The following is a 23,255-nucleotide window of genomic DNA, read 5'->3' as shown; positions in this document are numbered from 1 at the left end:
TAGAGATACTCCCTTCTACCTTATAAAGCGGCAGTGAGGACTAGATGAAGTCATAATTCATGCAACGTGCCTAGCACAGTACTTGACACACAGAGAGTATTCAGTCAGTGCTGGCTATCATTATTTATTATGCTATTTTCCTTGGTTTATTCTCCTTTCAGTCCCTTACTGGAGTAGACTGAGAGCTTTAGCTAAAGCAACTTCCAGCAGAAGGAAGTAAGAAATAAGTGGAGATCATTTGCCATATGGTGATAAAGCAGTAATTAAATAGGAATTACCACCCAAAGTCAGCTGGGCAGGAGGGATGGAGTAGGAAATCTGGTCTACTGGTTTGTTTTTTGTTTTTTTTATCAGACTGTGCTTGTGGTAATGCTGGAGCCGGAGGTGGAAGAGTGTGGAGTTGAGAGGAAATGGGAGCCTCATCACCTATGGCTTTCACTTGATTAAGACTCCATTCTTTGCACCACACCCTTCAACAAGATGAACCTTCAACACAGGCTGTGCTGCAAGAGACCCGATTTCCATCCGCTGGCTCCCAGGGCCAGCCATCTGCCACATCTCACTGGGGAGCAGAGATAAAATTAAATTGCTGCGGCATCACTTCCCCACTCCCTAAGAAACTCAGTGGAGGATGGCAGGCTGGCTGCCTGTGGCCGCTTACAGGGCAGACCATTCTGTGTTAACAGGGCAGAAACAAGTAGAACAGGAAAACCGGGAGAGATGCATTTTATGTTTTTCTTGTTTTATGGAGGGACCTCAGGGAAAGACAACGTCCCATAGCGACGTGAGTCAAAGAAATCAGAACCATGTTAGTATGGTGACATCTCTATCAGTTCAAGGTTTCCCAGACCAGAGGAGCAAGGACAACTTTAAAAAGAGTTAGGAGAAGAGCAGCCAGAAATCAGAAAAAAGATTTATGCATGAGATCACTGCCAAAATGTAAAAGGAGCGCAATTCACCCACAGCATGGAGATGAAAGCCTTCACAGAGACAGAAGGCGGCGCAGCTGGACCAGGATCAAAGGGACCTTAGTTCTAGTGCCTCCCAGAAGCATAATGGGGGAGGTGGAGGGGGTGCTCTTTCAGCAGTTTTTTTCATATTCTATGTTGACATAGATGAGAGACATTAGAAGGTGTATGTGTGAAAGCAAGACCACGAAAAGCAGAGAAAACTGTCCAAAGTTGGCATGTGCTTGCTGTAGCCCCTCTCCCCAGACAGCTCCCCCCATGTTATTGCTGGCTGTTAACCAACTATGGAAATCAGAGATTCATTTTCACCTGCCAGCTGGGTTGCTGCTGCTTGTTTTGCCTCTGAAATGTTATGAGGTGGATTCATTTAGGGCTTTTACAGAAATGATGCTGTCAGTGTGCTGTTCCTCTCCGATGAGGCACAAACAAGAGAGTAAATAAACCCAAGCTTGGGAAATGGAGATTGGGGACTACCTCAAACCCTTCCTCCAGCATCTTATAAGTGAGCCAGCCATGGCTCAGGAAGGCTGGCTGATTTCTGTAAGGTCACACACCCTGTTCAGAGGTAGATCGAGGACTAGAATCTACAAAGCTTTATTTATTTTTTTTAACATCTTTATTGGAGTATAATTGCTTTACAATGGCGTGTTAGTTTCTGCTGTATAACAAAGTGAATCATCTGTATATATACATATATCCCCATATCCCCTCCCTCTTGCGTCTCCCTCCCACCCTCCCTATCCCACCCCTCTAGGTGGTCACAGAGCACCAAGCTGATCTCCCTGTGCTATGCGGCTGCTTCCCACTAGCTATCGGTTTTACATTTGGTAGTGTATATATGTCCATGCCACTCTCTCACTTCGTCCCAGCTTACCCTTCCCCCTCCCTGTGTCCTCAAGTCCATTCTCTAGTAGGTCTGTGCCTTTATTTCTGTCCTGCCCCTAGGTTCTTCAGAACCTTTTTTTTTTTTAGATTCCGTATATATGTGCTAGCATATGGTATTTGTTTTTCTCTTTCTGACTTACTTCACTCTGTATGGCAGTCTCTAGGTCCATCCATCTCACTACAAATAACTCAATTCCATTTCTTTTAATGGCTGAGTAATATTCCATTGTATATATGCACCACATCTTCTTTATCCATAGAATCTATGAAGCTTTAGAGCAACAATTTAGGAATTTCAATACTGAAGTGTGAACAAATTAATGGGGATCTCCTATATTGAAGGCATGAAAATCAGGATTGATTTGTTTTACAGTTGTGACAGCTCACAAGAATCAAAGCCCTTCCCATGTCTAAGAGTCTACAGACACAGAAAAACAAACAAAACAATAAAACAACTCAGGGACAAAGCCAGTCAGGTTTGCAGAACAGGGTGGACCTGGGGCAGCAGATACAGCTGGATGACTGTTAAGGTGGCAGGGCAAGTTCTCAGAGGATACCAGCTGGGGTTGCCTCAAGTAGAGGAATGAGAACTTCCAATATGCAAGGCACCCTTCTAGGCATGCTGAGCTCACAGAGATGTAAGAAAGTGTGTGGAGGGGAATGATGCTACAATGCTGGGAACAGATCCCATGGAGTGCCACTTTCATGTACATTACATCACAGCAAGCCACTGAGCTAAGTATTGCTCTCCCTATTTTACAGAGAGGTGCTTCCAACAGTGGCAGAGAAGGAATCAGTGTAATGTGTGTGTGCATCTTCCTCAGCCTCCTCATAGTTCAGCAGGAAAAGGGTACATGCATAGAGAAACTCGAGTGTGCTCATGAAGCTGACATCTCAACAAACTAAAGACTGTAACGTGGGAAGAGGAAATAAACATTCTCTGGTGTCTGCACACATTGTGTAGCACAGGGATGGGTATGAGGTATGATCTTGACAGCTCCTTCGCTGTGCTTCTGGACCAAAGGGGCTGCTGGACTCTCCCATTAGCAGAGGGCTAGTCTGTTGCAGAGTACAGATTTGGGACCTTTCCCAAGACACAGTTTAAGAAGTCTGGGGAGCCAGAAAAGGGCTTCTGGGAAGAAGAGAAACTGGATTGGACACAATGCTTACAGGGGAGCTGGTCCCAACTCAGGTTTGAAAAGCTGGTAGGAAGAGGTACTTGGAGCATCAAGATGAGAGGTCATGAAGAGGTGATGAAAGTGGAAAGAGAAAATGAATGGAATTACCTTAGGGCTCTAGCTGTAGATGGCCTGTATGATTAATGCACATAAATGTGGTTATATGATATGGACCCATTAGCCTAGAGCATGCATTTAGCAAGAATCTCCTAGAAATAATGGCTTTGAGCTAAAGGACTACTGAAGCTGGCTTCACCCCCATGGGCAGCTGGTAAGGAAATCTTTCTGGGAACGGAGGCACTGGAGGCTTTCAAGCCCTGGAAAAGTGTCTCCTGCTTTCCTTAGCTGGGAGAGGTCCATCACCAGAGAGTACTTCTTCCAGCCACATCAACCGAAGACTCTGGGAAATGAAGAGAGAAGTGTATTTTTCTGTTCCATTATTTGAGTCCATCCTTCCCCTCATGCCCAGCTTCTAATCCAGTGGTGGAGGTGAGCCACCAAAATCTCCCTTGCTGGGTCCCTGCAAAACAGGCAGCATCATGTCTTGTTTCTGAGGGACTATTATGAAAGCACTTGGATGATTAACATTTTTAATGTGCAAGAATAGATTTTGAAATTGTCAGTCCTGTTACCCAGCTCTATCCCTGGGCTTCACTCAGAGCTAACCCCGTGCCCTACTTTCTCCACCTATCACAAATAAAAAAGCTGGTTAAAGATCCATTTCTTCCTCCCACCGCACCCCCATTATTGTTAACCTAAGTTCTAGCTGTCAAGAGACATTGCTAAAGGAAAGAATGCTTTAATTCAACATTAGCTCACCAGAAAACACTAGTGGGAGTTGAAATCACAAGTAGGCAGAGAATGAAGTCGAGCCAGAATTCCATACGAAGTCATTTTCTCCTCCCGCACTCCCCTATGACCCAGGCAAGAATACTTATTTGTGAAGAACATAAAGATTTGCTCCTCTGTATCACAGGAAAAGCATCATGATAGTTGTTGATGCTATTTTTTAAGTGTCAGGATGTTCATTCCTCTCCTGGAAAAGAGCAGTATATTTAGAAATGCTCTGATCTCTTATCTGCAATCAGCAGAAAAAATTTATAATTTAGCTCACTTTGAGGAAATGATGTTTAGACTGGACTCCAAAAGCAGATGACGTGGATAATTGGCAATTCTCTGTCTCTAAGAACTGTGACAAATGTCATAGAAGAGCCTTGGCCATCACTTCAACAAGAGGTCCCCTGGAAGCCCTTGGGCACCTGCCCGTGCTGACAGGGAGATGTGGAGGAGGGAAGCTTTTGGAGGTGGCTGGCTGGCTTTAGGCACCTAGCATTTTGGTGAGAGCAGTTTTGAAGGTAGAAAGCAAACTCTGCAAATGTAGTCAAGTCATCTTAATTAAGGCCAGAGCCTCTTCATTAAGAAGAAACAGCACTTGAGTTCATTGAAAAGGATGGAGTGCACTGGCTAACTATGAAGCTAAGGCATATATGAATTTTAGTTGCCTTTTCTTAAAGCTGGTCTCAAATTAAAGGCCAAGCGGGTAACCAGGGCCGAGGGAAGTGGTTGAGTGAGAGCCAGGGACTCTGGCACTCAGCTCAGATGCTGCACAAACCCTCAATGGCCTTGGCCTTACCAGGGCCTGTCTTTCTTTGTTTCCAACCCTGCAAAGAGTGCCCCAAATTCTTCCTATTCCAAGGCATTCATGTCAGCCCCCTGCCTAAAACCCTCCAATGTCTTCCCATGGCACTTAGACTGAAAGCCAAACCCCAGCCAAGGCCTGCAGGGCTCCCACATGATTTAGCTCCAGCCCCACCCTCCAAACTCACATCTTCCCGTCCCCCTTTGTTCACTCCAGTCCAGCACCTCTGGACTTCTTTCTGCTCTGTGAACACAGCTAATTTTTTCCTGCCTCAGCATGGCTGGTCCCTTCCCATCCTTCAGTTCACATGTTACCTGCTCCAAGAAGCCTTTCTGACATTCCCTATATAAAATACCCCTTGCTCCCTCCATAACTCTCTAATCACTATCCTGTTTTTGTTATCTAGCTCTGACATTGCTGTATTTCTTTACTTGTTTATTCTGTCTCTCCACACTGGAGTATAAGGTCCTGGAGAACAGAGATCTCACTTGTCTTGTTGACCATTAGATCCCGAGTGCCTATAACAGAGCTCAATTGCTATTTTTAAATGAGCGAATGAATAAATCTCTTAGGAGGCTCACAATAATAAAAAAAAAAATCCAGAAATAATTCTTGTAAAGCTCAGCAATCAGGAGAGTACATGTGGAAATATGTCAATCTGGCAATCTTCACAGAGAACTCTGCACTCCGTCACTGCAGCTCCCTTCTGCTCCCAGCTGGTACCTGACAGGAGACAGAAGTAATTTGTAGGAAGTCACAAAACCCAGAGGTTCTAGTTTTCACTCCCCAGAGCCACTTACGTTCATTCCTAAGTATTTTTACCCAGAGATGCATCCTGCAGTCAGCCCTGTTAATATCTTACGTATACAAGCCACAAGAGGCATCAGTTGGAAAGTCTTTAAAATAATGTCTCAGGCAGTCTGAGCACAGGCAGTAATTTCAAAGTCAGAGTCACACTGCTGCTTGGGAAAGAGTAGCCTGTGATGGAAAGGAGAAATTGGAACTGGACTCTCCTTCTGAAGTCCACTTACCTACCCTGTTCTTCTTACACTTCTATTTAGATGTGGTCTAGGCTGCCACATGCACACCCAGGGGACACAGAGAAGGCAGTTTGTCCAGTTAGGATGCAAATTGTGAGCGTGTTTCATCTTGAGTCTTTGATCCAGAAAAAAAAGTAGAGAGAGATGAGCTATATGGGGCCAAACTCGTCGATTGTGCTTGCTTCCCTTCAGGGTAATTCTAAAATTTAAAAAGGTTAATGGTTTGTAGAAAGAAGGGTGTGTGGTCAGTCTGAATTCTCTCCTACGGCTCCCTCCCTGACTAACGGATTCATATTGGTTACAGAATTTCCTCAGTGGTGACATAGCTGTGTGTGGTACCTCTGTGGGTCCATAGCAAACAACAAGGGAACTATTCAGGAGATGTACAATAACAGTGATAAGGACAGTAATAACTCAGCTGTATTTCCCTAGGAATCACGCTGGGAGACAGAGCTGAGCACAGACCCCAGTGCGGGGACCGTGACCCTAGATATTGCTTGGCTGCTTCTGCAGGTATAGAGCCAGACTGGGGCTGCAGGAGGAGGACTTCCAGAGGGGAAACTAGAAAACTCAGGGTCTGATGGACTGGGAACCTCCAAATTCAGGGTCACTGCTTCCTGCTGCAGTGTGACGGAGGCCTAAGGGCGTTTATATAAAAAGCATTCAACTAATCAGGATGGCCAGCCTTTCTTTCCCAAATATAAGAAAAAAACATTTACAAGTCCAGACTTGCTCAGAAAGGCAGCCCTTCCATTTACTCACCCTCTTTGCCACCATTCAACCAATATTTAAGCACATGCCACGTGCAAGGCACCCTGTTGGGTGCTACATACTCAATGATGAGATAAAAAAGTTTCCTGCCTCCCCTAGAGCTTTCGTTCTAGTGTAAGTCTGTCTTTTTTTTTTTTTTTTTAAAGACAGCTTTATAGCGATATGATTCACAGACCATACAATTCGCCCATTTCGGGTATACAATTCAATGGCTTTTTATATTTTCATGGGGTTATTCAACCATCACCACAATCTTTTTTAGAGTCTTTTCATTACTTTAAAAGGTAGTGTAAGTTTTAAAGGAGTTAATCATTTAGTTATGAGTTGCAATTGTGGTCATTGCTCCTATAGACTTCTTTTGGAGAATGAAGTGAGTAACAGGAGGAGCTCTCTGGTTTCTCATCTCCACAGTGGCTCCCGGCAAAGTGACATTTGAATTGGGAACTGATGGATGAGTAGGAGACAGCCAGGCAAAAGGAGTGAAGTGAGGAGGGGCCGGAGAAAACAAGAGCAAAGGTTTTGTGGTGAATCTGAGGAACTGAGACAGGAATTTTGAATTTTATCTTAGAATAATTGGTTCTCTAATTTTAAAGAGTTTTAAGTCTCCCTGCTCTCCCCTTACCCCCCACCTCACCCCGCCATGGTCAGATTTTCATTTCAAAGTATATCTTCTGCTGATGGCTGGAGAATGGATGGGAGGGAGGCAAGAGTGAAAGCAGGAAGGCAGTTAGGAGCCTAGCACAGAGGTCCAGCCACAAGATGATGGTGGCCCAAATTGAGGTGCTGGCCATAGACGTGAGAGCAGTGAGCTGATGCAAAATTTTTCAGGACCTGAACTGAAAGACCTTGATATTCATTGACTGTGGGAGTGACGAATCCCAAGTATGCCTGCACAGCTGGGAATATGGGTCATGGACGGAAAACTGGAAGAAAGCCAGGATTTTAGGAGTTGGGAGAGAGATCATTACAGGTTCAATATTGGATATATTGACAGTGAAGTGTCCACAGACTGAGCTGTCAAATAGGTAGCTGAATATGAATCTGATGTCAGAGGTGAGATCTGGGCTGAAGTTACAAACACCGGCTGTTGACCATTGATGTCTTGAAAGCAGGAGAGACCACAGAGTAGAGAAGGGGGCCTTAGGCAAAGCCAAAGGGAACACCAATATTTTTTTAATTGAAGTATAGTTGATTTACAATGTTGTGTTAGTTTCTGGTGTACAGCAAAGTGATCCAGTTATACATATATATGCATATATATTTTTCATATATATTATTTTTCATATTCTTTTCCATTATGGTTTATTACAAGATATCAAATATAGTTCCCTGTGCTATGCAGTAGGACCTTGTTGTTTATCTATTTTAAATATAGTAGTTTGTACCCGCTAATCCCAAACTCCTAATTTACCCCTCCCCCTCTTTTCCCTTTAGTAACCATAAGTTTGTTTTCCATGCCTGTGAGTCTGCTTCTGTTTTGTAAATACGTTTGTTTGTATCATTTTTTAAGATTCCACATATAAGTGATATCATATATTTGTCTTTCTCTGTCTGACTTACTTCACTCAGTATGATAATCTCTAGGTCCGTTCCTGTTGCTGCAAATGGCATTATTTCATTCTTTTTTATGGCTGAGTAGTATTCCATTGTGCATATATACCACATCTTCTTTATCCATTCATCTGTCGATAGACATTTACGTGTTTCCATGTCTTGGCTATTGTAAATAGTGCTGCTATGAACATAAGGGTGCATGTATCTTTTCGCATTATAGTTTTGTCCAGATATATGCCCAGGAGGGGGATTGCTGGACCATATGGTAACTCTATTTTTAGTTTTTCTAAGGAAGCTCCACACTGTTTTCCATAGTGGCTGCACCAATTAACATTCCCACTAACAGTGTGGGGAGGGGGATGCCAACATTTTAATGGCGGGTAGAAGAGGATGAGCTGGTAAAAGAGGCTGAGAACGAACTTCCAGGGAGGAGGAGGTAAACCAGGAGAGTGTGGTGATCTGGAAACCAAGGGAAGATAGTACTTTGGGGTGGAAGAGGCTCTTTGTTTAAACAGTGCTGAGAGATTAAAAAAAAAAATGTCTTTTGGACTTGGTGACAGGAAAATTATTGGTGACCTTAGTAATTTCAGTGACAGGAAGGTGAAGAAAAAAGAACATGTGCAGACTGTTTGAGAAATTTGGCTCGAATGGAAGGAGAAGGATGGTGTGGATAAAGGGTCATGTGGGGTGAGGAAGGAAGGTTAATTTTAAGAATGGAGTGATGTGAGCAAAAGTAATGCTGATAGGAAGGATTCAGTGAAAAGTAGAAAAGAAGGAGATTGACTGATGGGTAAGGTGCTTGAGAAGACAGGAGAAGGTGAGATCCCAGCACAGCTACAGGGGTTGGCCTTACCTGGCAGGGCAACCTGCTTCTGCCCCAAGGAGCCCAAAGCAAACCTTGGTTTCATCTACATCCAGGAATGAACCCACACTACACTGGAAGCAGGGATGATGTTCTCAAAAAGCCTGGCTGGGCATTGTTTGCTCTTGACTATGCACTGGGTGTGGGATGAGAGTGCTTCTTGCCCCCATGCCAAACACACGCATGCATGCACACACACACACACACACACTCACTCATTAAACACGTGTTTTGGAAACAGGAACCCCATAGGAGACCCTACCTCTACTTCCTGCCTTAAAGGCTTTTCCTTTCACAGCTGAGACCTCAGTTTATACCTCACACATCAAAACACCCTTTGTCCATTCCTCCTGCTCTCAGAGTTCAGACTGTCCATGCTTCACCTTCTCAGGATGATAATAAATGGCCAAGTCCCATGGACAGGCCAACTGGGGCATAATAAGTAGCAAAAGGAAGGTCAGAAATACAACAGCACTCCAGAGAGGTGGTGCATGGGTCACTGCAAGACATCATTTTCCCAAAGGCAACAAGACAGACACTAAAAGAACAGCAGCAACAGAAGAGAGCAGCCACTGCCCGACTCCCTGCCCCTCTGGCCTGGAGAATTCACAGAGCCTCTGGCCTGAGCTGGGTGGGGGGTGGTGTGCACTGCCCCTCTTTAGTCAGAATTCAGCTGGAATGGCCTTTGGTGCAGCCCCAGAGTGGTAGTGGGGATTAGAACTGAACTGGGCCAGTACGCTAGGGGGCGAGGAACCATCCCAGAGCAGGCTGTGAGGATAAAATGGGATGACGGCTGGGAAACGTCCTTGAACAGGTGACTAATGTTGTCCTGAATCATTAAACGTTGGAAGGATTTGGTGAAGATTCATGGAGCCCTCTAGCCCAGCAGTCCCCAACCTTTTTGGCACCAGGGACCGGTTTCGTGGAAGACAATTCTTCCACGGATGGGGGCGGGGGGGCGTGGGGAGAGGGGAAGGGGGACGGTTCAGACGTTAATGCCGGCGATGGGGGGCGGCAGATGAAGCGTCCCTGGCTCGCCGCCGCTCCCCTGCTGCTGTGCAGCCCGGCTCCTAACAGGACGTGCAGTCCACGGGCAGGGGTTTGCGGACCCCCTGCTCTAGCCTGTACGGGAGCTTTGGGCCAAAGGCTCTGTGGTCACTGTTCTAACACCAGCGCAGACATAGTAAAAATCAGGCTCCTCTCTGTACAATAATCCAATGCCTGAATACAGTTAAAACTTCATTTTATACATTGTGTAATCAAATAACTACTATGCAGACTGATCGTTTTATACCAAGCAACCTTCAATAATTAGATGCTAAAGTGTTATCCTTGTCAGTGCCCTTTCTCATTGATCACCCGTTCCTCTTCATAATGACCCTCTCTGATGTGGAGGGTGATTACTGGTTTCCCTCATAGTCTGTTGGGGAGAGGGAGCCATTAGCGACCCACAGGTGAGCACATGTTTCCTTTAGTTAATACTATGTACCGTTGCCGTGGTCTCTAAGTTAAAGAATCAAAGGAAAATTTCACTGGCATAATGTATTTTAATCAAGCAGTCTCCAACTAAACTCCTGTCAAGGATATGGGGCCCTGGGTTAAAAGTAGAAGGAATTGTGTTGGGATCACCCCCTGCCCCTACCTCTACCTCCACCACAGAGAAAATTAATGGCACTGCCTTGGATACATTTGAAAAAACCACTTAACTAACTGCTGACTCTGCTAGTTCTAGTTATTTACTTCCCTGTTCAATAGAAGTTGAAAAATCACTTGTATTATTAATTTGTGTGAAATCTTCCAGCTTCAGAATGTGACTCGAAAGCTGTTTTTACAAAGCAACGTTGGAATTCTCAGCTTTTTGTTTTCAAATGACTATAGTCATTCATCAGTGGTTCTCATAAACATCAAGCTTACATTTTTTACCTAACATTTTCTAGGTGACATAAACATGTATAGGTTTACTGAATTTCTCTAGCTCTCTCACTGCACAGTCATACACAGAAGTACCAAAACAGCCCTTAGGCCCTTTCCTATTTTCAGACAATTACCTCTCCCTTTAGGGAAATCCCCATTCATATTAAATATTTATTATCCACTCTCTTTTCTGTCGATCAAGAAGCATTTATTCAACTTCTGCTATAAGTTTAGCACTATAATGAGTAGGGGTGGCATGGACATATATACACTACCAAACGTAAAATAGATAGCAAGTGGGAAGCAGCCGCATAGCACCAGAGAGATCAGATTGGTGCTTTGTGACCACCTAGAGGGGTGGGATAGGGAGGGTGGGAGGGAGGGAGACATAAGAGGGAAGAGATACGGGAACATGTGTATATGTATAACTGATTCACTTTGTTATAAAGCAGAAACTAACACACCATTCATGGTAAAGCAATTATACTCCAATAAAGATGTAAAAAAAAAAATGAGTAGTGGATGGAGACACCCAATTTATTTAGCCTTTATTGAGTGCTGGGCCTCAGAGGGTTTATACTTCATCTAAAGAAAACATTGCCCTCACCAGTAGATAGTCTGTGCTCTATAGTTGTACAGAATTACTTGGCATCCTTGGGCTGTCCAAAACTGAGACTAGTAGGAGGGGAGGGGACAGGAGGATGGAGGAACTGAACCAGAGAGAAGCCAGGGAAGTACCTTTCAGGCAAGGGAACCACATCTTGTCTGTTTTGAAGACCATGATTAGCCTGGACTAACTCGAAAAGGCAGATCATAAGGAGCCAGGGGAGGTTTATTTACAAGATGAACAGGTGTTTACAGACATTCAGTTTTGCAGTGGCCAGAAGGGAACAGATAATTAGACTCAAGTCATGAAATTGGATAGGTGGAGGATATACAGTCGAAGTATTTGGCAGTGCCCTAAAAAATGTAAAACAGGGCTTCCCTGGTGGCGCACTGGTTGAGAGTCCACCTGCCGATGCAGGGGACACGGGTTCGTGCCCCGGTCCAGGAAGATCCCACATGCCATGGAGTGGCTGGGCCCGTGAGCCATGGCCGCTGAGCCTGTGCGTCCGGAGCCTGTGCTCCGCAACGGGAGAGGCCACAAGAGTGAGAGGCCCGCGTACAGCAAAAAAAAAAAAAAATTGTAAAACAGATAGCCAGTGGGAAGCAGCAACATAGCACAAGGAGATCAGCTCAGTGGTTTGTGACCACCTAGAGGGGTGGGATAGGGAGGGTGGGAGGGAGGGAGACGCAAGAGGGAGGAGATATGGGTATGTATGTATATGTATAGCTGATTCACTTTGTTATACAGCAGAAACTAACATGACATTGTAAAGCAATTATACTCCAATAAAGGTGTTAAAAGCAAGAAAAAGTATTTGGCAGTGGATAGTTCTAGGAACAGAAAGTGACTCTTTCATCTGCTGCCAGTGGGGGAACCCAGGAAGAACAAAAGAATACAAAAGGACATTTGGGGTATAATAGGGAGGGGAAAAACATTGATTCAGAGCATTGTAAATGTGGAAGCCATCCTGTAGTTTGTTCTGGATTTCCTTCAGGGATTCTTGACTCCCCAGGATAGCATCCTTTCTCTCCTAAGGCAGCAAGACAAAGACACATACCTTACAACCCCATCTAGGTCACTATTCTTTTCAATGGGGGCCCAGGGCTGGGGGGCGGTGTGCCATGGACGGTAATTTGAAAATAAAAGGTGCCCTCCCTCATGGAAGATGTACGCTTCCTGAGTTAGACACTGGACCTCTGGGTTAAAAAAAACCATTCCCCGTGAGGACAACCCACCCTGTTTCAAAAACCACCACTCTAGCCAGCCTCTCCTATAACCTCAGGAGGTGGGCTAGAGACTGGGAGAGGCTTGCTCTGGGGTCCTTTCAGTGCCTGGCTACAGTCTCTGCTGCCCACCTCCCCTGACCCCACTGCAGTGTCCATAAAGAATTTCAGCTCCAGGTGGGGCCTCACCAGGACTGAGGTAGGGGCACAGGTAGAAAAGCTTCTGTCTCATCACCTGCTCTGGCATATACATGCTATAGTTTAAACCAAATCTAGGGTTTGTTTTGGATAGATCTTAAAAATTGTTAAGTTTTGGGTGGGAAGAGATGTTTATAAGCCCTACTGTCCCTGTCAATCAAATATACCATGTCCGTGGGAATTTTGGCCTAGGAAGTACCTGCCCAAAAGACAACCCACCAAGTGTGATGGGTTCTAAGGAGAGCTATCCTTAGTTGGGTTGGGGACTCCATTCAGGGTGGGGGAGGGAGGATGCAATGCTGCAGAAATGAAGAAAGTTTCCATTCTTTCGTGTTTACAACAAGGAGGATTCTCCCTCCCCTGAGAACACTATTTCAGACTTGCTTTTTCTTAGCCATTATTGTCATTAAAGGAAGATAGATGGTAGATAGATAGATAGATAGATAGATGGTTAAAAAATAAAATTAACCCAAATCAGCTTTTTCAGAAGGTGAGTGAATTAGCAGTGATGTAAGAGGCCAGATCTGAAACCATGTCGATCTCTGTTCTGATCCTGGCTGTGCCACTGAGTTTGCCCAGACGATTTAACCTCTCAGTTACTCAGTTTCCTCATCTGTGAAATGGGAGTAATAACAGTGCCTTCCTCATTTAACCCTAACCCTAAGAGTGTTAGGGTTAAATGTGATAAATCATTCCAAAAGCTTAGCAGAGGTAGAGCCAAAACTCCTGATGGATGTCCTGGGGAGGTGCCCCAGGTAAATCTATAGGGAGGGTCTGGGCAGGATCCCAAAGGAAGTCTCTGGGTACATGGCTCCCTGGCTTTTCAGTCATCTCCTGGGGCAGCAGGCATCCTTTTTCTGGGCTGAGATCTGAGTCTTAAACCATGTTTTCTCTTTGTCCCATTTATGATTTTGTGATTACAGACAGTGAGACAGGCAGGCAAGCAGTCCCACTCCCTGCTAAGGAACTTTCTCCTGGTTCAAGCCAGATGTCAGGTGGGCAATTACAGAGAAACAAGGCCATCAGCGTCCTGGCAGTGGAAATAGGAAGATGTCAGATTCTGAAGACAGAAGTAAGAAGACAATGGGACTTGGCAATTGAGGATGATGGCTTTAAATATGACCACAGGTTTGGTGATAACGGGGATGCCACAGTGAAGAGACCTTGAAGCCAGAAATGGGAAATGTCTATACTGGGGAGGAAAAACAAGTTCTATAAAATTTGGATAAGAAAGGGTTTAATGAAAGATGGTAGGACAGATGAATGTAAACTTCTAGTGGACAAATAAGAGATACAGTGTGTATATGTATACACACACATATATATGTTATGAGGATACAGGTGATATTTAAGGCAAGAGAATGGAGGCACTCTTTGAAAGACAGCACTTAGCAACACAGGGAGTGAAATGTTTAAAGCAAAGGGGTTGATGTACACAGTTACCTAAATGGAAGATGGATTAATAAAATGGCAGAGTTGAAGGGACCTTTGCAAAAATGTAGCCCAAGTAAATCACTTTAAGGATAAAGAAACTGAGGTTCAGAGAGCATCAGTGATTCATCGAGTGGTCCACAACATCCAGAAAAATGGGAGATCAGGGGACTGAGACTAAGTTCTCAGACACCTAGTTTTTGTCCTTTCCCACAGTTCTAGGCAGGAGACCAGGAAATGGCTGTGTGCAAGGTGAATGTTTATTAATACTGACCACCAAAATGAAATTGGCAAGCATGAGCTTCTAAATTGGGGGTAAAATAGACTTATGAGTCAAGGAATTATGAATACTAAAAAAGTGAATGCCCTTTGTCCTTTAACATAGATCAATGAGAAACAACAACAACAAAAAAAACAAACCCAGAAAAATACCTTAAAATGAAATGGAATCCTTAACTGAGGGCTGATTAATGATTTCAAGGGCTGGAGAATCATTCCCCTACTTTTTTCAGGATAAGGAAGTGGCAGAAAAAATTTGATTCAAACGATTTCATTTCTGCTTGAATTCATCCTGCTTCTTTTCAGCCCAGAGTCGTGCATGAAGTTGACCAGAAGAAAAACTTGATTGCACTGCCAAACTTCTAGGCCATAAGCTGTACTTTCATAATTTGAAATATCTCCATCAACAAACAATTGAATCTGAAGAGCTAGAAATCCATGTTGCATGAAGGGTTTCTGATTATAGCACCCACTTTCAGGCTCAGAAAACAAACACTTCTCTAAATGATCCAAACCCCTTCTGAACCGATCATCTCTACTGGTGGCTCAGGTGGTATCTGAACCAAAATTGCCACTTAAAACCTGCCTCTGTAGTTCACTATACTGAGAGCACAAGATGGGAAAGTTAATTATCCACCTCGCATTGTATTTCTCTACCAAACGCAGGAAGATGGCGCTTGATGGTGAGTGACTGATGTTATTGAGTTTCTTCATTCTCATTCTACCGTGGCCTCAAAAGAAGAGTAAGACGCACTCACGCTGTGAACTTTCGTGCTTATTTGGTACCCTTCAGTGCGTTCTACATGATGGAACTGGGACCTGCTTTTTCTATCAGATGGATATGCCTCAGGTAATCTTTTTGAAGCAAGAAGGAGGATTAGCCAGGTTCCAGAGTAAATGTTTCTCTTGGAGCAGCAGGGGTTCCAGCTACCTCATTTAGGGAAACTGCTCCCTTGGGTTCCCACTGTGCTGTTCCTAAGGTGCATCACAGAGGAACCAATGCTGTTGCAAAGTGGGCATATGGGCTATGGGACAGCAGGAGAATCCCTAACCGTACCCCAGATTTCTCAAATCTTCAAAAATAGATGAGCTTGTTTCTTCATGAAGTATGTTTAAACCAGTCATGTAACCATGTTAATATGTATCAAAATTTTAAATTTTCCATTAAAACTTCCTCTGCATATGTGAAATAATTATTTCATCGTTCTGAGTGCTAATATTGTGAACTGGAATCTGACTGTTCAGACACTATTTGTGGGGCCTTGGATAAGATGCTTAAACTCTGTTCCTCAGTTTCCTCATAATGTAAAAGGAGGACACCGATAGTTCCTACCTCATAAGGTAGAGCTAATATACATAAAGCACTAAGCCCAGTGCCTAGGATGTTAAGTGCTCAGTAAATGTAAGCTATTATTAGACTCCTTTATTACTCTACTAAGGTAACAAGTCGTATAGCTATGTAATGTTTTCTTCAAAAAACCACCTTTTGGATTTATTGTTTTGTTTTTGAATTAATTTCTGTTCCGCTTTATCATTTTCTTTCTTGTGCTTTCCTTATGCTTTATTTTAAAATTTCTGGCAATGAGTATTTAATTCATTTATTTCCATTCTATCTTGTTTAGTACTATGTTTAAAAATATGAATTTTTGTCTGAATGTGGTTTTAGCCTTCTTATATGTAGTAATTTGATTCTGGTATAGATATTCTGAAATTTCAATTTTGGTTTCAATTTAGAAAGGAATTTCAAAATTTCCTAGAGCCTGGCTTTTTTCTTTTCTATTTCGGTTATGAAACTAGGGTTTTTGTTTGTTTGTTTGGTTGGTTGGTTTTTTTCCCTTTTGCTTTACATAAAAGAATGCAGTCATTGCTATTTCTAATTTTGAAATGCTTGGAGGCTTTCTTTGGCAACCCAAATTCGGTCAACTTCAAAATGTTTTAGGGGAACTAGAAGGTGTAATCTCAGTTGTTTGGATATGGAATTAAATATTTATGTATTAGTGATTATACTATTCCCATGCTATCATTATTTGTCTGTAGATCTAGTGTGTCTACGTTTTTGTTTCTCCTTGCATTTTCAGATACTTGCTTTATGTATCTTGTACTTACACTACACTTTGTGTTACATTCTTTCTGTCCAAATAACTGGGATAGTTTCTGTCTCTGGACAGAACACTGGCTCAGTAGTCAGCGATGGCTGTTGTAGTAAGCAGAGTGTGTTGGGGAGGTGGGGACCAGCAGAGACTGCTGCACAGTTAGAAAGAGACTGAAGCAGTTTGGCTGCCACATTCACTGTAGTCATTGTCATCCCAGCCCACAGGAACGGGGAAGGAGCACGGAGGGGCAAGCAGGGAGGTTTATGGGGCAGGCCTGTAAGTGGCACTCATTAGTTTTGCTCACATTCCATTGGAGAACATTCCCGTGAAGTCACAAGGCCACACTCAACTGTGAGAGAGAATAGACTGTATGGCAAATCTGAGCAGCCATATGCCAAGCTATAATTGTTACTATGCAAGTGAAGAATAGACTTTGATGGACAGCTAGCAATTTCTACCATGATGCTGTGTTTTGTTTTGTACATTGAATTAGGCCACTTGTATCCTAGTTATGGATTTAATGCTTTTTTAAAATTTTAATTCAATGCTGTCTGATAGTAAAGAAGATAGTTGCAGTTATAGTGGGTCTATCATTATTCTTTTGTTTTCTATTTTGTGCTATATGGTCAATTTTCTGAACACCCCCCCTCCCACCTTCTGGTAATTTAAAATTACTTTTGTATTTCAAATGGTAAGCTTTTAAAAACTTTATTTCTTGATTTATTAACTTTAAAAAAATGAAGTGAATATTGACATCTTGCTGTGAAAGACAAGGGAATTAGCTCACTCATACTTCCTTCTCAGCCCCCACTGAGTTTTGTCAGCAAAGCTCTAGGATTTTTGTCCCACTCCATTAGTTATATTATTTTAAATTGTGAAGTTTTTCTTTCATCTTTACATTCTCCTCTGTAAATACAAATTGCATTGTTAATTTTATATTTTAATGGATTAATTCTTATGTTTTTAATGTATCAAGTTTTCTCCATTACTATACTCTTCACATTGATCCCCTTGATTGACTGGATTTAGTCAAATATTATTTTCAAGAAAGGTTCATGGTTGTTACGATTCCCGAGTTATTGCCTATTTAAGAATTCTTCATTTGCCTTTATAACTGGCTGGGAAAAAACTTACGTCACACTGTTTGTGTGACATTGAACTGGTGTGGAGAAATTCAGCCCTACCTGATGGGATTTTTTTGGTCTGAACTTCTGCAAGACGTCTCAGTGTTGCTCATTCTGTATCAAATTTTTCGAAACACGATGTATCCTCTTTATCTTTTAGTTCTTCCTTATTTAGGGAAAACTTTATCATATCTTTGAATTTTTTTTTTTTTTTTCCTGTGCCAGTCATAGCCTTCTCTACCTACAGATACCAATTCTAGGTTGGATCAACCTTGTCCACCCCTGTTTCTTTTCTTTTCCATTTGCATTCACTGTGGTTATCTCTCTGATTTGCCAATCTCTCAGATGAAAAAATCAAAATGCCCACTCCTAGTAGCTATTCCCTTCCTTGGGGAGCATGACTGTGGCAGTCGTGTGGTTTGCACACTGCACAAAGGTGCCCAGTTGAGAGCATAACAGGGGGCTGAAATCCAGTTTATGCTAGGCTCTCTGAGCTACGTGTCCTAGGCTAGTTTGGGTCTGTATCTACTCAGAGAAAGGATCTTTTTCTTTGCACAAAGGTACTAAACCTTGTGCCCACAGGGCTGAGTGTGCTCAGAAAGGGTGCCTTCTTCTAATTCACACAGCTGTCAAGTGGGCTGGCAATAGTCCTGCTGGAGAATAATGTGGGACAGTGTTATGTGTGGTGGGGGAAGAACTTCCATTCTGGAAGGACATTTTCTGTTTCTTTTCCCTTAGATGCTGATTCAACTCTCATCTGATTCCCTCCAAACGCATTAGGTTTTTCATAATTTATCTACTGACCTTGTCCTCACCCTGTACAGCTTCTGGGAGGCGAGAGGATAGGAGCCAAATACAAATTCCTATGGGTCTTTTGTCTTCCTGCTGCTATTCAGAGTTTACGGTATGAGGTTGTACTGCTTTCCTAGTTTGAATGCTGCTGACGTCGTTTTGCTGATCCTTTCTCCCTCATTTTCCATTCACGTTTTCAGTTTCCGAGATAGAGTAGTTTTATGAAGCCGGCTGCATACTACCGTACTTCCAGACTCTCCTTGATTTAACTGTGTTCTCTCTGTGCTGTTATAACTATGTTTTCACATTGTGTAGATTCTTCTACTTTTATATGTAGAAGCATGTATTTAATATGCATGCTCATGAAGTACTTTTATCTGAACCTTTATCTTTAGAGTTCTGGTGAAAAGTTAAATTTATTCAGGTATTCTATAAATGTTGTTTGGTATCTGTAAGGCACTGCAAGCCTATCACATATTGGAGATGACATCAAGATGATCCCACACTCTGATTTTTTAAAACTGAAATATGACTTTTTCAGACTTAAATAAAATTGAAGGAAATCTGGAAAACACCGTGCTTCTTAAAATGATGTTCTGGAAATGTAGCTGAATTGGACATTCAGTGAGGAGTTTCCTATAGACATTGCTTGTACAATAAACTTACACAATGAATCTGCCATTGTGATAGAGGAAGCTTTAAATTAGATTTAAGTCTTGTCATGCCTGGATAAATGTGCTAATATTTTCAGTCAGTCTCTAGTACAGCTGTTAAAACATTTTGGCTCTGTAGGCCAAGTGAGGCTTCTAAAATTCATGAGTTCTGTGTTCTAATTCTTATTATTTTTTTCTTTCCTAATTAGAAAACAGACATTGGCTTCTGTAGAGGGAATATCAAGATTTATTGATCCCAAAATATCTTTCACAACAACAAATTTTGAGTTTCATCAAAACACAAACTCGATACATATGTCACAGATTCTGAATGCCTTCAGTAGTGGAAAACTTCAGAATTCTGCCTATGTAACATTTAAGCAGGAAGCTAAAACTCATATATGCATTTGCAAATGATGTTTGATTTCAGCTAAGACAGTGGCCGATTCCTGGCAACTCTGCTCAGCTAATCGGACTTTTTAATTCTTAAAAATACAACATAGTTCCTTTTCCTCCATATTTCAGCAAATATTAAATATTTCAAGGTGTTTTTTTTTTTTTTTTAATTTCCAGTTGCCCTAGCTATGAACTGTCAGTCCTCAATTCTCTCCATGGGCCTCATGTTTAAGTTTTTTTCATGCTTGTTTTATAAACTAGCTGCTTCATTATCTTTTCATAAACTCTCTTAATATATCAAGTCAAGTATTATCTTCTTTTCCATATCCCTCTCCTTAAGATGTTCTTGACCATCAACAAAATGAAAAGACAACTTACTGAATGGGAGAAAAGTATTTTCAAATCATATATCTGATAAGGGACTAATACCCAAAATATATAAAAAACTCATACAAAAAAAATTCAATTAAAAAGTGGGCAGAAGATCTGAATAGATATTTTCCCAAGGAAGACATATAGATGACCAACAGGTACATGAAAAGATGCTCAACATCACTAATCATCAGGAAAATGCAAATCAAAACCACTATGAGAAATTATCTCACACTTGTCAGAATGACCATTATATAAAAAAAGAAATAACAAGTATTGGTGAGGGTGTGGAGAAAAAGGGACCCTAATGCACAGTTGGTGGGAATGTAAATTGGTGCAGCCACTGTGGAAAACAGTATGGGAGTTTCTCAAAAAATTAAAAATAGAACCATCATACAATTCAGCAATTCCACTTCTGGGTATTTACCCAAAGAAAATGAAAATACTAACTTGAAAAAGTATCTGCACCCTCATATTCACTGCAGCATTATTTACAGTAGCCAAGATATGCAAACAACTTAAGTGTCCATTGATGGATGGATGGATAAAGAAATATTCCACTATATATTATTCATAAAAGAATGAAATCTTGGGGCTTCTCTGGTGGCGCAGTGGTTGAGAGTCTGCCTGCCGATGCAGGGGACGCGGGTTCGTGCCCCGGTCCGGGAGGATCCCACATGCCGCGCAGCGGCTGGGCCCGTGAGCCATGGCCGCTGAGCCTGCACGTCCGAAGCCTGTGCTCCTCCGCAACGGGAGAGGCCACAGCGGTAAGAGGCCCGCGTACCACAGAAAAAAAAAAAAAAAAAAAAAGAATGAAATCTTGCCATTTGCAACAACATGGATGGAACTTGAGGGCATTATGTTAAGTGAAAAAAGTCGGACAGAGAAAGAAAAAGACAAATACCGTATGACCTCTCTTACATGTGGAATCTAAAAAAAATAAGCAAGATCATAAACACTGAGAACAGATTGATGGTTGCCAGAGGTAAGGGGCTGGGGGTGAGAGAAATGGGTGAAAGGGGTCAAAAGGTAAAAAGAAAAAAATAAATATGATGCATTACTGAGCAACAACAACAACAAAAAAACAAAAAAAAGAAGGAAAGAAAAGAGAAGCAGCATTTGTATTTTTCTGGATGCACAAACCTAAAAGCAGGATGGAAGTAACCAAATTATCAATTTCAATTCAAGTTACTTTCCTCTTTAACCATAATATTACAAGGAAACTTACATTGAAATATAAGCCATATTTTAAGTAATGTCCATGCTCATACTTTACCTGTTTCCTGAATTTGCATATGGGGGGTGGGGAGAAAAGAAAAGAATACAGTGACAAAACCATCTATATTACTCTAAGCCATTTTGTGCATAGTGAAATTGTTTTTTCTTCCAAGAAAATGTAAAGTAATTTCTTTTTCTTAACACACATTCCAGATATTTTAAATGGATACTTCCTCAAAGAGCTGCAAAATTCACAAAGGAGTTCCTTGAAGTATTTTCACTATTGTAAATAAGCAAACAAAGAAAGGCAAATCTATATATGTATGTGTGTGTTTCTGAAGAAAAAATTAAATATATGTATAAATATAAATTCAACATACATACACATATAAATAGGAATTGAATCTATGTAAATACATTTAATATATGCATGTTATGTGCATATTAATTTTCCCCACTGAAATATTATTTATTATTGCTGGTTTTTAAGGAGTTCAGATTATTTCATGCAAATCTAATTAATCTTCAGTACTTCTTCAAGGTGAATAATAAAGCATTTTTAAATTTTTTATGCATTTTTATATAGCAAACATACAGAGTTCACAAATAATACAATGTGATAGATACATTTGTTGCATGTGTGTGTACGTGTAACTGGCTCTCTGTATTCATGGGTTCTGCATCCACAATTTCAGCCAATCATGGATCGAAAATATTCAGAAAAGTAAATTTCAGAGAGTTCCAAAAAGCAAAACTTGAATTCGCAGCGCACTGGCAACAATTTACACAGCGTTTACATTGTATTAGGAATTGTAAGTAATCTAGAGATGATTTAACGTGTACGGGAGGGCACATGTAGGTCATGTAAATACTATGTCATTTTATATACGGAACTTGAGCATCCACGGATTTTGATATCCATGGGGAGTCCCGGAACCAATTTCCTGTGGGCACCGAGAAAAGACTGTACAGTTTGACTGACTTTAGTACAAATGCATCCACATTGCCAAATATAAATTGTTCTAGCTCTTTCAAATTATTGATCATTAGAGACAAAAAAATTATTTCAGTGATACCACTTTTATTTCCTATTATTTATGTTACTACTGGAATTTTCTTCAGAGCCAGATTATGCTCTGAGTCAAAGGGAAAACTCAAATTGACTGACTAGTGAGGAATTCTCAGTGGGCAATGAGCGCTTACAGCATTTATCTGGAGGCTTGTAAAAGTGGTTTGTAATCCAGTAAAATCATGGTTTTAGACAGAAGCCAGTGATTGGTTTGGAATCAAAGATAGTGCAATCAGATAAGATAGCCTTAGGCCAGAATTCCTAAAGAAGCAAGGAGAACTCCTCCTAAACGAAATCATCCCCCATAGCCTGAATCAACTGTTACTGGCTTCTCCCCAGTGGGTTTTACCAGGAAATGTGGCAATCTGAGACTACAATCACATTAGAGGGAAGAAAAATCAGTCTGGGGTAGACTAGTGAGAAGTACACAGGTTCTGTAATGACATACAGAAATCTGAATTCTTTTCATATTACAAGTGGAGGAATTTATTACATAATCTGGACCATAGTATTCTTACCTGTAAAATTGGGATAACAATTTCTATTTCATATGATCAGTATGCAAATTTGATATTATAATTCATGTGAAACACTTAATACATAACAGGTTCTGAATAGATGTTATTTTTCTCCTTGATTTCCGAAAAAAAAAAAAAGTTCTATTTGGTCAGATTTTTACCTCATTTTTCTCAATTTTGCCAACCTGCACACGTATGATTTCTTATGCAGGATGTAGGCAGTGTACCTCAAAGTTATGAGGAATGTGCCTGACTCTTCAGATTTTTTCATGTGATCCTGCATCCATTTATTTGATATCAGTTTGACTTGTCACTGAAGCTACTTTGTCCTTTCTTTCTTAGATCCTTTCAAGACTTTACAAATAGGCTGCATTTTTTGTGACAAGTTTGACTTCTCAGGTGAAACTCAATAATAAGACTGGTCAGAAAAATGACTCTCTTTGGGGCCAGGGCTCAAATTAATGGGCTTCA

The sequence above is a fragment of the Delphinapterus leucas genome, chromosome 20, assembly GCF_059928025.1.
Source record: "Delphinapterus leucas isolate spDelLeu-1000000601 "Yukka" chromosome 20, BTC_Dleu_Yukka2, whole genome shotgun sequence".
Classification (NCBI taxonomy): Eukaryota; Metazoa; Chordata; class Mammalia; order Artiodactyla; family Monodontidae; genus Delphinapterus; species Delphinapterus leucas.
Note: the sequence above shows the minus strand (reverse complement) of the source record.